This window comes from Miscanthus floridulus, chromosome 7 (assembly GCF_019320115.1).
Source record: "Miscanthus floridulus cultivar M001 chromosome 7, ASM1932011v1, whole genome shotgun sequence".
Taxonomy (NCBI): domain Eukaryota; kingdom Viridiplantae; phylum Streptophyta; class Magnoliopsida; order Poales; family Poaceae; genus Miscanthus; species Miscanthus floridulus.
The window spans coordinates 25126131-25141348 of NC_089586.1; the positions used below are offsets into that span (position 1 = coordinate 25126131).

The 15218-nt window shown below is 48.7% G+C and overlaps 1 pseudogene; it reads left to right on the forward strand.

The window, feature by feature from the left end:
- The first annotated feature begins 5059 nt into the window (after window positions 1–5059).
- On the forward strand, window positions 5060–9400 carry LOC136465234 (uncharacterized; annotated as a pseudogene).
- Window positions 9401–15218: the final 5818 nt, after the last annotated feature.

Genomic DNA, 15218 nt, shown 5'->3' on the forward strand with positions numbered 1-15218 from the left:
GTACTAGCAGGGAGTATCCAGCATGGTTCATCGTCACTAATGTCCTGTTCGCTTGGTTGATAAGCCATGACTGAAAGTACTGTTGGCTGATTTCTTGTGAGAGAAAAATAATGTTTGTTGGCTGAAAAGTATGGCTTATAAGCCAAGCGAACAGGGCGCAACAGGTTGTTTGTTAGCCGTTGAGGTCAGGTCATGGCGGCAACGCATAAGAAGTCAAACGTTTGTTAGGTGTAACTGATATACTACACACACGCATAGAAACCGACTACCCATGGGTGCAGTGCAGTGCGGCCATGATGACGCACGCACGCGGTGGGTGCAGCTCGATCGACGACGACCGACCGGGCGGCGGGCGGCGGGCGGGCGGTCTGTCATCGGAGCGCCATGGAAGAACGAACCGGTGCAACACCGTAGGAAAGGTGGCTCGTCATGCCGTTTCTGACCAAGACCGGTGGAGGTGGAAACCGCCGGGATCAGGATCAGGATCAGGATCACGATCAGCACTCAGCAGCAGTGTCTGCCGACTGCCGGCGCGGAGTGGTTGCGTGCGTGGTGGCCGATTTGTTGGTTGCCGCAGCCGGGCGGGCAGTTGGCTGGCTGGCTGGATCGCGGTGCCCGTGCTGGGCGCGCCTGCCGACGGTAGTAGCCGCCCGCAGATGGCGTTGAAAAATATTGTTCCGACTGATTTGTTGTGAGAGAAAAACATTATTTCAGCTAAAAAAAAAGCTGAACAAGCTGAATATGGGGTAAGCTGGACAGGACCAATGAAGCGAAAAGGACGGTGGCGTGGCATCCGATTCCGATCGGAGTGGCGATCGATCGGCTGGAGCGTCGTCCCGTGTCTTCGTCGTCTGCCGTGAACAGTGCTGGCTAGCTCCGGCGGGCGGGCGGACCGCATTACGTAACGTGTACGTACGCGCCTGTATGTATGTATGTATGTATGTATGTATGTATGTATGTATTATTAATATTGCGGTACGCTATTATGTCAGATCATGCATGCATATCACGGCCTCGCATGTGAGCCGCCCATGTCTTGTCGTGCTCACACCCAGCCCTCCCTCCGGCCCCCAGCCTGCAGCAGGGCCGGGCCGGAGCCTACGCCGGGGACACAGTGCTGGCGTGGTATGAGCCGTAGCAAACGACGCCTCTTTAAGCCTGCTGTGTACTGTGCAGTAGTACCGTCCGTCCGTCCCCTTTCCCCGACCGGCGACCCCCGCCCGCTCGCTCGTCGGTTATTAATGCGGTGGGCCGCCGCCCGCGCGCGGGCTCCCCACCGGCCACCAGATCTCGTACCGTTCCACCGGCCGGCCCGGGCGCGATTGGCTGTCCGCCTGTCTGTCCCAGTCCGCGCCCGCGCGGCTGTGGAGTGTCAAGTGTGGACGCGCGCGACGCGAGCGCGGTCGTCATCCTGCGACTGCGACCACCGCCGTGCGACCCGGCCGGCGGCCGGCCGTCGGGTCTTCTCAATTATTCGCATGCATGATGATGCGTGCAGTGCAGGTGTGCAGCTCTCCAGCTGCTGGAGCTAGCTAGCCCTCTCATCGGCCCTGATGCGTAGCATAGTACACGCAGTGCAATATATTGATATACTAGATAAATACACATGCGTCAGATGCAGTGCTGAGATATTGCTTAATATTGTTGCTCGCATGTAATTTTTTACTTGAATAAAATTATATATAGTTGACATTGCTGTGTTTGGTAGATGTGCAGGATATATAGAACTAACCTTCAGCGACCAACCCTAGCAGGCAATTTCTTAAAGTAAATCACGATCCAGGGGAACTTCGGCTAGGTGCGAAGCATGTTCGCTTGAACTTATCAACCGGCTTATCGGTTATAATCTACAATATTTTTCTCTCACAACAAAACAGCTTCAGTCGGCTTTAATACCAGCCGAACAGGCCTGTGGACTGCGGAGGAGTTTTATGTATTTGCATTGATTGTGGAATGTATCGTGTGCAATTTTTTTTTTGGTAAAGTCCAGGCAAAGAAGAGTACTAGAAAAATAACTACGTGTCCAATATGCTTGCCAAAGTCAGAGTTCGATCCGGAGATTTTGTTTTGTTTTGTTGTGCCGGTTGATTTTTTTCTATCTAGTAAGTCCTAGAGTCTGATCCTTTTTAGGAGCGTACTTGATCCTGATTTTGTTGCGGCGTATTTTTTTCTGCAGGTTTTTTTTCCATCGAGTAGATCCGAATTTTGTTATAGTGTAAATTCTTTTTCCCTGTCGATTTTCTTTCCATTAATTCCTAGAGTCGGATCTTTTTATGAGCCTACTTCTTCGAACGATCTGGATTTTGTTTTGTGAGATTGGTTTACGCGGTCCGTTCACGTTTTTATCGGAGATTTTTTTTAACCGGAGTTTGGGTATGTGGTGTGGACTATTCCGCTGAATTGATCACGATTGTTACAGAAATTGATTTTTGCTTTCTTGATTTGTTGCGGCTGTTACGAAGATTGAGCTGATCGTATGGAGCAAGTGTGCGTTACCTTCCTGATCTAATCGCATGGAGCGGCTTTAATGTCGCACCTGCGGATAAAATAGTTACGAATGTTTTAGTTGTACAGGCAGAGATAGAGATACAGACATAGATATACTTACAATACTAACATATAAGACGACGAAAAGCGAGTTTTAATTTGCAAATTAAAGCTAGTATCTATCCTTCCCTGGCGTGCGAATGCCACCACGCGAGCTCCGCCAGATCCCCGGCGGCCACATCCAACCGAGCTCCCGTCAGCCACCACGCAAGCTCCTTCCATATCTCCGGCAGCCACATCCGACCGAGCTCCCGTCGGCCACCACTCGGCCCACACACGAGCTCCGACGAGGTCTCGCCAGCTACCATTCTCTGCACGAGGTCCCGCCGGCCACATGCGAGCTCCGTCGATCTTGGGGTTCGGGGTGCCCCCGTGGCGCGCTTCTCCAGCGGCACCCCCGCCCCCCCCCCCCCCCCCCCCCCCCCCCCCCCCCACCCCCCCACCCCACGGCGCACCAGGAGACGAGGTGGCGGCAGGAGTGCAGCCACGAGCAAGGTGGTGGGCGGTGAGCCGGTGTGAGCAGCAGTTGTTCGATAGAATGCCAACAAGAACAGACTTGAGAGGTGATTAAGCTAAAAGTCACCCTAACAAAGATGAGGTGACTATACCAGAACTATCCTACCAACCAAACCAGATCTTAGCTAGCCAGGCTTAACTAGTACAAGCAAACCAAACAAGTAGTCTTGTACTATCCTATACATGCTTAGACTGGCCAGGCTCCGCTAAGAACACAGCCATACACACCTATATGCATTCGTTCCACCCCTCGGTCGAACATGTCTCCGCTCAGGGCCGTCTGATGCTCACTTGCTTGCGTATGTTAGCAGCAGAGAAAATTTGGGCGGGAGGGAGGGACAACAACACGAGACTTGCTTGGGGTGGAACGAGGGTAAGATATTCTCAAGGAAGATGTGGTATTTACGTAGGTGAATCTGAGCTTCGGTAAATCAATCGGGTTTCTTCTTTGCTTTTTCTTGTATTTTTGGTGTTCAAGTTTACTTCTAGGTGATTCGTCCTGATCAATTAGTTCTTGGTTTTTTGGTAGATTTTAGGAGAAATCGAACCACCATATATATGTCCAGCAACATTTGGTGACAAGTAGAATCGATTAAATATGCATAATCTTTGTCCATTTGTGTTTTCATGTTACCCCATATTAAGAATTCTGATCTTGTTATCAGTTGCAAGCTTTATATTCTTCAAAATTGCCTATATATTTACCCTCCTCTAGGCAACATCTCGTTCCTTTCACTTGGGCTTTATTTTTATGTTGGGTAGGATTGCTTAGTTGCTCAACAAGTTACTTTTGTTGTATGATGATCTTGTTAATCTTGACCGATGGCTTGTGGAACTTTGTGTCAGCATCGCTAGGGGAGTGGAACACGACGTAGTCACCAGCCAGGCGGACGACGCCGCACCAGACCGCGACGCAGTCACCACGAACCCGAGTGTTCCAGAACTGAGGAGAAGCGACCGAGCCCGGCGTGCCAATGTGCGATTCGGTGGACACGAGTGGGTGTGAATCCTAGGCTAGACACAACTGCGCCTATGTGATTCACGCCGAGGCCTAGGCCTTGTATAAATACCGAGAGAGAGACAGAGGGGAGACAACAAATATTATCATAAACAGATCAATACACAAGCCTTCCCTTGCCCGCCCTTGTGTGATATTGCTTCATGTCTTCTTCTTCTTCCTCAAGCCTTCCAATTCCCCTTCCCTGCTATCTCTGATGCTAACATCTGCAACTCAGAGCCAATCCGGTTGATCGCAATTTCTTCCCTCCCTTTCCAATCACAAACAGCCTCGGTTGGATCCCTCTCGGCGACGAACAGCGACGGCTGAGCAACGCCTGAGAGCCCATAATTCCCCGACCCGTGAGCAAATCGGAGCAAATCGTGATCTGGATCTCTCACCCCCATCGCCGCCGCCCCCACCGCTCCCACCCAAGCCATCGATCACCCGCTACTACACCCGCAAACCCAAACACCCTGACACCATGAATCCCGACACGCAGCTCCTATTGGCAGAGATCCAGAAGTTATCTGCTGACCAAGCTACCATCCAGAAGTAGCTCTCCGACCAGAAGGATCTCCTCGACCAGCGATTCGTCGAAGCTGATGAAGCCCTAGACAAGCGCTTTCGGGAGGTGGACGCTGTGGTCGAGCAGTGGATCATCGACTCCGAGCTCCATCAGGACACACGCCTCGTCAACATCAAGAAGGCTGCCTCCGACCTCACCTCCTGGCACCAAGAGCATCAAGGCATCGTTGATGACCTCCGCCTTCGCATCAGCAAGCTCGACAAGTACTGGGACTAGCCAGTGCTCGAGTCCGCCGCTGCTCACATCGAGCCGACCATCTTCACCGAGCCACCAGTTGAGTCGGAGCGGCACGTCGCACCTGCATCTGCTGGCTACAAGGTTGCTCGGCCCAACGGGCATGACGTCGATCCTCACCATCGGGAGATGAGTTTAGGGTTGTCACAACCTATACTCATTCCCCGGTCACGGGTATGGACAATTCCTCTAGAAATCCCCCTAAGATTCATGGCACTGCATATGATTTGGTGTTGTCCCGCAACCACCCACCCGAGAACCACCATAACCCCACCGGCAAGCTACCTAAAATGACCTTCCCAACCTTTGATGACACCGATCTTAAACTTTGGATTACATGCGCTGAGGATTACTTTGAGATGTACTCGGTTGATCCTTCCGTTTGGATCCAATGCTCTCGCATGTAGTTCCTTGGCCCTGCAAAGTGCTGGATTCAGTCAGTGACTGAACAGCTGAAGACCATGAAATGGTCTAAATTCTGTCAAGCCTTGCATACCCGCTTTGATCGCGATCAGCATGAGTTTCTCATTCACAAAATGAACCGCATCCACCAAATATCTTATGTCCAAGATTATGTTGATCGTTTCTCTGAGCTAGTTGACCAACTCAAAGCCTATGATGCCAATACCAGTGCTCTGCATTACATCACTCGTTTCCTAGATGGCTTACATTCAGAAATTCGTGCTGTCATTCTTGTTCAGCGCCCCGATTCTCTGGATACTGCATATACTCTGGCGTTGTTGCAGGAAGAAGTTGCGGAGTCATTAAGGAAACGTGAATTCAAACCATGGAATCAGAAAGCTGGCTATCCCCTTCCTCCCCGACAAGATCGTTTGCAAGCTGGGGTTACGAACAAGCCCGCTCTGAATCAGAAATCACTAGACAAGAAGCTAATTGATCTCAAGGCTTACCGGCGTGCCCATGGATTGTGTGATCACTACGGAGAGAAGTGGAATCGTGAACACAAGTGTGCGCAGCAAGTAGGACTCCATGTACTAGATGAGCTCTATGCTTTTTTCTCTAACGACACTGTAGACTATCCGACAACAGATGGCGATGAAGATCCAGAGATGGAAGAAAACTATTGTTGTCTATCCTCTAACACTGTAGCCCAATCTAGGGTAAAGACATTGCAATTCCACGACAAGTTTCAGCAGCAGTCCGTCTTGATCCTCTTGGACTCAGGTAGCTCCACTTCATTCATCAATCAATAGTTACTATCTCAACTGTCTGTCAACCCAGTTTGGTGCCCTTCACTAGCTGTTAGGGTAGCAATGGTGAACTTATGCAGTGTTCTGCTCATTTGCTGGCAACAGTATGGACTATTCAGCACTATCAGTTTACTCATGATTTGAAGATCTTGCCCCTCACACACTATGACATAATTCTTGGCATGGATTAGTTGCAGCTTTTCAGTCCAATGAAGGTGGATTGGTTGCATCGCTGGTTGGTCATTCCTTACAAGGGTGCAACTGTCAGGTTACAAGGCAATCTACCATTAGGAGTACTATGGATGATGAACTTTTAGTGCAGCTATTCAGTGTCACTCAACAACCCACTGTTGCCAATGTTTAGTTACCTCATGTCATCCATGACTTACTAGTCGAGTTTCCATCAGTGGTCTGTCCACCTGACCAACTACCACCAAATAGAGGCTGTGACCATGAGATACCGTTGATTGAAGGTGCTACCCCTGTCATAGTGCGACCATACCATTACCACCTAGCCCTCAAGGATGAGATTGAATCCAAGGTTGAATCTATGCTGCAACAGGGACTCATCCAACCTAGCACTTCGCCATCCAACTCGCCTGTGTTGCTGGTATGTAAGAAAGACGGCTTCTGGCGATTTTGTGTGGACTATCGCTATCTCAATGCCCTCACTGTCAAGACTGCATTTCCTATCCCAGTGTTTGAACAACTGACGAATGAGCTCACTGGTGCCCGGTATTTCTCCACTCTGGACCTCCTTTCAGGCTATCATCAGATACGGTTGCATGAAGGTGAAGAGCATAAGACTGCGTTCTCTACTCATGTGGGCCATTATGAATTCAAGGTGGTCGCCTTTGGACTCTCCGGTGCGCTCGACACTTTCCAAGGAGCTATGAACAGTACTCTAAAACCTTGCCTTCACCGATGTGCTATTGTCTTCTTTGATGATATACTCATTTATAGCAAGTCCTTTGAGGAGCATATCGACCACCTGTGTCTAGTATTTTCTCTGCTAGCCAAGGATCAGTGGCACATCAAATTATCCAAGTGCAAGTTCACGCAAACCGAGATCATGATTTGGGACATGTCATCAGTTCCAAAGGCATGGCTACAGACCCGGCTAAAATTGAGGCAGTGGTATCCTGGCCAACCCCGACTATAGTCAAAGAGCTTTGTAGCTTTCTCGGCTTTGCCGGCTTCTACAGCCATTTCATTTGCCATTATGCAGTCATCTCAAAGCCACCGACAACATTGTTGAAGAAACACTCTATGTTTGTTTGGTCTTCTGAACATGAGACTACGTTCCAAACTCTAAAGAAGTGCTTGTGCTTAGCTCCTATTCTGGCACTTCCTGATTTCACTCGACAGTTCTGCATTGAGATTGATGCTTCTCACTATAGGGTCGGTGCTGTGCTCCTACAGGATGGACATCCACTCGCCTTCCTTAGTTGAGCTCTCAGCCCCAAGAACCAAGGTTTGTAGGCTTATGAGAAAGAGTACATGGCTATCGTAATTGTTGTCGATCAGTGGCGCTCATACTTGTAGCTTGGTGAGTTCATCATCTTCACTGATCAAAAGAGCCTTGTCCATTTGAGTGATCAGCGCCTTCACACTGCATGGCAACAAAAAGTTTTCACCAAACTGTTGGGGTTGCAATACCGCATCATCTATAAACCGGGCACTGACAATCGAGTTGTGGATGCACTATCTCACCATAGACAACCAGAGGAACTATCCACGGTATTAGCTCCAGTGCCCTCCTGGCTCGAAGACATCATACATAGTTATGACTCTAATGCTCGGGCTTAGGAGCTATTGACTAAGTTAGCCATATCTGCAAACTCCGAGCCTCACTTCTCTATGCACCAGGGGCTACTTCGGTACAAGGGCCATATTTGGGTTGGGGCTGATGTGATCCTCCAACACAAGATTATTGAGGCTTTCCATTCTTCACCAGTGGGTGGCCACTCGGGATTTCCTGCAACCTACCATCGTATCAAGCAACTCTTTGCCTAGACAGGTCTGAAATCCTCAGTTCACCAGTTTGTTACTGCATGTCCTACCTATCAGTAGGCCAAACCCAATTGTGCCAAGTACCTGGGTGTCCTTCAACCTCTACCGGTTCCCACTATGGCGTGGCAAAGCATCTCAATGGACTTTGTGGATGGACTTCCACCATCTGGGGGCAAGAATTGCATTCTGGTGATTGTGGACCGCTTTTCCATGTACGCACACTTCATCCCAATGGCTTACCCATTTACTGCTCTTACAATGGCTAAGACATTTATCGCCAATGTGTACCGCCTCCATGGCCTGCCATTGTCCATTGTTTCTAACCGAGACAAGGTGTTCACGAGTCAGCTATGGCAAGAGCTCTTCCGTTTGGCTGGTGCCACTCTCAAGATGTCTTCAGCTTACCATCCACAAATGGACAGGCAAACGGAGCGCGTGAATCAATGCATGGAAACATTCTTGCGTTGCTTTGTCAGTGCCTGTCCAGCTAAGTGGCTCCATTGGATTTATCTAGCCGAGTATTGGTACAATACTACATGGCATTCTTCGCTGAGCTATTCACCATTCTATGTTCTCTATGGTCATCATCCTCATCATTTCGGGATCTCTAAAGACAGTGCAGTTAACTTTGTTCCTCTCGATGATTGGATGAAAGAGAAGTCCCTGATGAACACGCTGATCCAGCAGCACCTCGCTCGGGCTTAGAAACGAATAAAGACACAGGCTGACAAATCTCGCTCTGAGCGCCAATTCGCAGTGGGCGACTGGGTGTACCTCAAGTTGTAGCCATATGTCTAGGCATCCCTGGCACCACGCGCTAACCAAAAGCTAGCATTCAAATTCTTTGGCCCCTTTTAGGTCATCTCCCGTGTGGGTGACGTCGTGTACAAGCTCAAGCTTCCGAAGGAGTCCGCTATCCACCCCGTCTTCCATGTGTCCCAACTTAAGACGGTGGTGCCTACATCTCACCCGGTGGCTGATCTTCCCAACACTCTCGACGGGCTGTAGATTCCAGTGAAGATCCTTCAGCGGCGCGTCCACGCCACCGACCGATAAGTGCCACAGGTGCTCGTGAAATGGTCAAATCTCCCACGATCGCTGGCCACCTGGGAAGACACTGAAGCTCTACGGCAGCGGTTTCCATGCGCCCCCGCCCAGGGACAAGCAGGTCTTCATCGGGAGGGGATGTCAGCATCACCAGGGGAGTGGAACACGACGCAGTCACCGGCCAGGTGGATGACGCCGGACCAGACCGCGACGCTGTCACCACGAACCAGAGCATTCCAAAACTGAGGAGAAGCGACCGAGCCTGGCGCGCCAATGTGCAATTCGGTGGACATGAGTGGGCGTAAATCCTAGGCTAGACACAGCTGCACCTGTGTGATTCACGCCGAGGCCTAGGCCTTGTACAAATACCGAGAGAGAGAGAGACAGAGGGGAGACAACTATTATCAGAAACAGATCAATACACAATGCTTCCCCTGCCCGCCCTTGCGTGATCTTTCTTCCTGTCTTCTTCTTCTTCCCCAAGCCTTCTAATTCCCCTTCCCTGCTATCTCTGATGCTAACACTTTGATATTTAAAATGTTTCTCTTTAGCTAGTAACATGGAACCTATGGGGCTTGAGCATCTGGTTTGGGTGTTGTTAGTAAAGCTCAATCGTAAGGACTAGTTCGTGTAGCGATCACCTTGAAAACAGTGCAACCATGGGGACTATATGGCTTTGGGCTTGGCTAAGTACCTAGATGTTTTTAACTTGTCATTAGTTTACCGAAAAGCGAAAGAGTGGGGACTAGGTGTCGGCCTGCCACAGGGGTACAATTTGGTTTGTTTTACTATTCTTTTTAGGCGCCACTTGGATGGGAGTATCATATCATTCATCTATCGGATAATAAAATGTTAGCCGGCTACCAATTATTACAAATGTCTTTGGAAATATTTTTTTGTGGGACATAACTCTTTTTTTTTGCGAAATTTGGTACTTGCGCAATGATGTTGTTAAAAAAAGAAAAATATACTTCATGCAATACTTCAAGGACATGTTGCTTATGGTTTTGGGTGTTACTACGACATGAGAATACTAGGGTGGGTGATGATCCGGTTGGCGAGCAAAGCTTTCAAAAGATGTCGTTCTGGACATCTTATCAAAATGGATGAAAAGCAATAATAATTTTTTTATAACTTTTCATCTAAAGTGTGATATTTTCCTGTATTTGTAATTTATCGTATAGTGGTAAATTAAAATCGCGCCATATAAGGGCCTTCCATTTATAATTTACCATATAAGGACCCCCCAAAACGACTTGATGCTACTATGACAGTGCCCGAGGATTGAAATCTTTTTTAGCCGATCAACTAGCGGGTTTTTCGACCCATCAACAAAACACGAAGCCAGATTAGCCCATATATTGATTTGGCTGCGATATGAGACACCCAATCCTTAAAAGCTCAATTTTAGATGCATGGATGGACTTGTTGGGGCGAGACGTAAGGCCTCTTAGATTAGGCCTCCTATGTCCGATCACGTCCCATGCGATGTTGAGAAAGGAGAAGGTTCGTTAACCAGTCGGCCCAGCGGCCCAACAGAGGCCTTTTTACACTCCCTTTCTTTTATCACATCAAGGCCTTATACACTCATGATGCACTCACTATTCTCATTTCACCCTACTTATCTGTTTTCACCAAAAAAAAATCTATTTCTATTGCACTGATTTTTGAGATGCGGCGGAGCACGCCAACTTGCACGCGTAGGTGTGTGCAATGCAACCAGCCAAATGAAGCCCGGTACATGAAGCTCAGCTTGGTCCTCTTCCTCACCGGCCTTCTTGGCATCTTGCTATATAGTATGATATATCCCCTCGCTATTGCCGTTGTTCTTGTAAGGGAATGAAGCACCAGTTCCTTCCATTCTCGATCTCCTAGCGTGTGGAAACACCGCATCACAATCTTCTTGCGCCAGACAGAATGACTTATAATTTGGAAGAGCTATAGTGTATCAGTTCATTAACATATTGCAAGTAACAGCAGTAAAAATTCAGGTAGATATGATGCTTGATCTTGGTTCTCTTTCGACATGCCTGCTGAATAAGATAGTTCCAATTGTAACTTGTTTTTTTAGAAAAGATACATAGTTACAGCTGTTGGTACTTGGTAGTTGTCAAAAGCAGTATGGAACTCAAGTTATGTCAAAAGCTGAAGCAAATCTTCTGATGATGTTGGAAAGGTTGTCTTCTGATTTTTATTATTTTATTTAGGTTTCATTTCAGGTAAACATATTTTGATTTCACGAGTATAAGTCTGATGACTAAAGCATTTTATATATAAAGGTTAAAAGACAAGGGATGGAGTACACGAGTTGTTAGCCCTTCGCAACAAATTTGAACTACATTTGCATTTTGCTCGAATGATTCAAGAATCAAGACTATGAATCCCCCTTGCAGTATAGCATATATATAGGTAATTGGGTATCTCTGCCTCAATTGACAACAAATGCTACCAATATATAGCTAGAGAATGCTCTTGTTGAATCCAATGAAGTTTTCAGCAGCAAGCCATGAGAGTCTCCCGGCGCCCTCCCCCTCTCCCCTCCACCCACGCCGTTGACACCACCTCCCTTCCCTTCGATGATGCCCACCGGTGATCCCCTGACGTCGAGGTTTCGGCCATGGGGTCCTCATCGGACTTGGCCGCGCGTCTGGATTTCAACATTGGCCTGGAGTTCCAAGATGAGGTTCGTCGTTTGTTTAAGTCACCGGTTCATTCCTTCTTCTTGTCACGTTCCGGCGTTTTCTCTTTCGTTTAACGGAAGATTCAGTTGCTCTCGCCCTTCAATCCTGTTTGGGAGGCCGTGCTTTGGATTTCCATGTTAAATTTCTAAGCAACAATCACTTCCGCTTCTCCGTTTTCTCGAAAGAGGTCGGTTTTCACATCTATAAGCTCCGCAGAGTCACCACTTCCTCTTTTGATTGTTATTTCCAAATCTGGAATGATGGTACTCCACATTGGGAACGTGAGAAACATGCCTGGGAGATTGAACAGGAGAAAGAATGGACTGAGGTTCGGTACAAAAGATCAAAGATGGATGCAAAGTCTCAGAAAAAGGTCTCTTTTGATAAAAATCTGATCCACCCTTCGCCTCGGAAAAAATTCTCTCCTGTGCTTCATCCTACCCCGGAGAAAATCTTCTTTGGTTCTTTCTCGATCCCTGCTGTGTCCCAGAGTCAATCTCATTTTGGGAATACCAAACTCAAATCTGCTTGCAGTCTTGATCGTGTTCTTCGAGAGCAACGGCCACCTTGCATGCAGCGGCAAGGAGAAAATCACGCCTCAGTGTTGATGCTGCCATGCAGCGTGGATCCTCAGCCCATGTTTCAAATTCGAATTCTCCTGGTAGTGGGCCTCCTTGCCTGCGGTGTCTTAGTTTGGGCTACCCATCTGCTAAATGTCTGGGTAAATTTCGTTGCTGGAAATGTTCAATGTTTGGGCACACGAGGAGGACATGTCTGTCACGTTCCCGTTCAGTTTGGATGTGGCAACAGAAACCAGCAGAAAATAAGGAAGGCAATCAAAACGATCGTGGAAATCTCCGGACTAGTACCAAACCTTCCTTGGTGTGGAGACCTAAAATTCCCAACGGCGGTGCACCCATCCTCCTTGATTCCCGTGCAGAGACCCCGGACTCTTCGCCTTCCCTTAACCTGTAACAGGAACATCCCATTGCTCATCCTCATCCGCCGCATTCATCCCCCCCACCCCCACCTCCTGCCGAAGATAACCCTACTCCCCCTGTGCCGCCGCACGCTGGTGACAGCACCATGGCCAACTTTCCTGTAAACCCAAGGCCATTCCTCGTCAGCGGCCTTCAGGTTGAGCACGGATGGAATCGCCCGGCTCGTGGGCGGATTGCTCTTGGTGGTGAACCAACCAGGGATCATGAGGACTATGCCATAGTCTCCATCACCCCGATGCCGGAGGAGGTCAACCAGCTGCGCCCGACTCTCAACTTCGTCTGCGATTTCCTCCAGCATGAACATCGTGTTCAGGCTACAGCTTCCCATCTCTCGCCACTAGGCCTTGGTATGATCAAGTTACGTACAGTAGCTCAGAGGGATAAGCTTGTGCGTGAGTCGCCTTTCATACTTGGTCATAATGATGTTGTTCGTGCGGTTAAGCATGATGAAGGGATCAACGCTAGATCTTGCACTTACCCCCGGGTCTATTGGTTAATGTTCTTAGCGTTCCCGCTTGATTTCCAGAAGGATATTTACATTAGAGCAGCGGTGGCTCCTTATGGTCGATTGCTAGATTGGTATCATGATGAAAATAAATCAAGAATCCTAGCTCAAGCTCTTATCCTCAGCCCAGACAGGGCCCCTCGTAGTTTGGTTGTATCGCGGGGAACCATGATTGGTGGCATGGGTCGCTCTTGGACAGTTCCAGTTTACATCTTGAATGGTCACTTTCCTGATGCGTTTCCTGCTGAAGAGGATCCAGTGCCCTTTGATGGAGAGCCACACTCGGAGCCTGGCCCTGTTGTCCTTGGCCCTCACCCCCAGGCACCGAATTGGCAAGCAGAGCAACAGGGGGCTGCAGGCAACCTTGGTGTATTTTGTGGCAATCCTCACCCAGATGCTTTTAATCTTCATATGCAGCAACCAGCAGTTCAGCAGCAGGCCAATGGTGGGCAGAATGATGACATGGATGTGGATAATGCTGATGACGAATGGCCGACCTGGAACCCGGTAGTCTTTGCTGCAGACAACGGCCAGCAGATCCCGTAGCACCCAGCAGTACCCCAGGATCATCTTGACTTAGAGCTTTCTGGATCGTCAATGCGTTTCCTCCGTGGTGATGGCCCTGACATTGATCTGGATCAGGTGTCTCAAAACATCTCCGATGATGATAGCTCATCTTCAAGCGATGCCACTTCTGCTGCTATAGAGGACCGTGCCCGTTTTGCAGCTGCACAGGCAAGATGTGCCAATATCCTGATTTTTGGAAGGAAGGGTCTGCCTAATAGTGTGTTCGTCAGAGCCAACGATCAGCCCGTTATCAGAGAGCCGATCATCGTGGATAGAAACGCACTACAGGTTGCTGCTCCTTCTACACCAGCTACACTAACAGGTCTAGAAATAGTTCCCTGGAAGCCAGTGCGTGATGTGCTAGCTCTGCAGCTCTGGCCGGCAGTGATTGAGAGCAGGCGTATGGCAAATGCTTCAGCAAAGAACGCCAATGCAGCTCCTGTGATCATCCTGGGTGGCCCATCAGATTCCAGCCCGCCTGGTTTTGAATTTAAAATGGCGGAGAATAGGCCCAGCCCACCAAAAACCAGGGGCCGAAAGAACAGAATGGCTGCATCAAGGAAGACTGTCTCCCTCCTACGGTAGTGTCAGCAAGCAGTCCAAGCACCCCTTTGGCTCAGGCAAGTGTTCGACGCAGTACTAGACTCACAAACAAGGAGGGATTCCGCACTGTCAGGCTTGACGCAGAACCATCCAAGAAGAGAGGAAGACCTGTGTGGTGAACCTAGTGATCTCACTGAGGATGCGCTGATGCAGGCGCCCACAGAGCAAGGTTCCAATGATCAGCAAGCCGCTTGATTCAGTTGTCTCGCCCAGCGAGCATGCTATCTTTTGCATCATTTCGCATCATCCTGTCCTTCTGTTGAACTCCTTTTCTTTTGCACTATCTGGTGTAATCTATCGTTTAAACTATCATTTTCCGTTACCACCTGGGGATTTGTGTGCTTGTTAAGAACTCATTAGCTCGTTTATGGATGATGCTTATCTATTTCCTTGCTGTTGCCCTCTTATTTTACCTTGATATGCTAGTCATATCAGGCCCCGCTTTTATCTTAGGGGGAATTATTTATTTGGCACTGAAACAAATCAGTGTTTCGTATTTGGCACTCGAAAATTTGAACTTTCTTATCTGGCATCAAGTTGAAATTTCCTTTCGTAAATGGCACTGCCGTCCATTTAGGACAGTAACGGTGTCAAGTGACTGATAAAAAGACATGAATACCCTTGTTTGCAGCAGAAATTCACGGTGCCAAATAGGGAAGTTCAAGTATTTTCGTATGGACGATATTGCCGGAGCTCTTGCGCAGCCC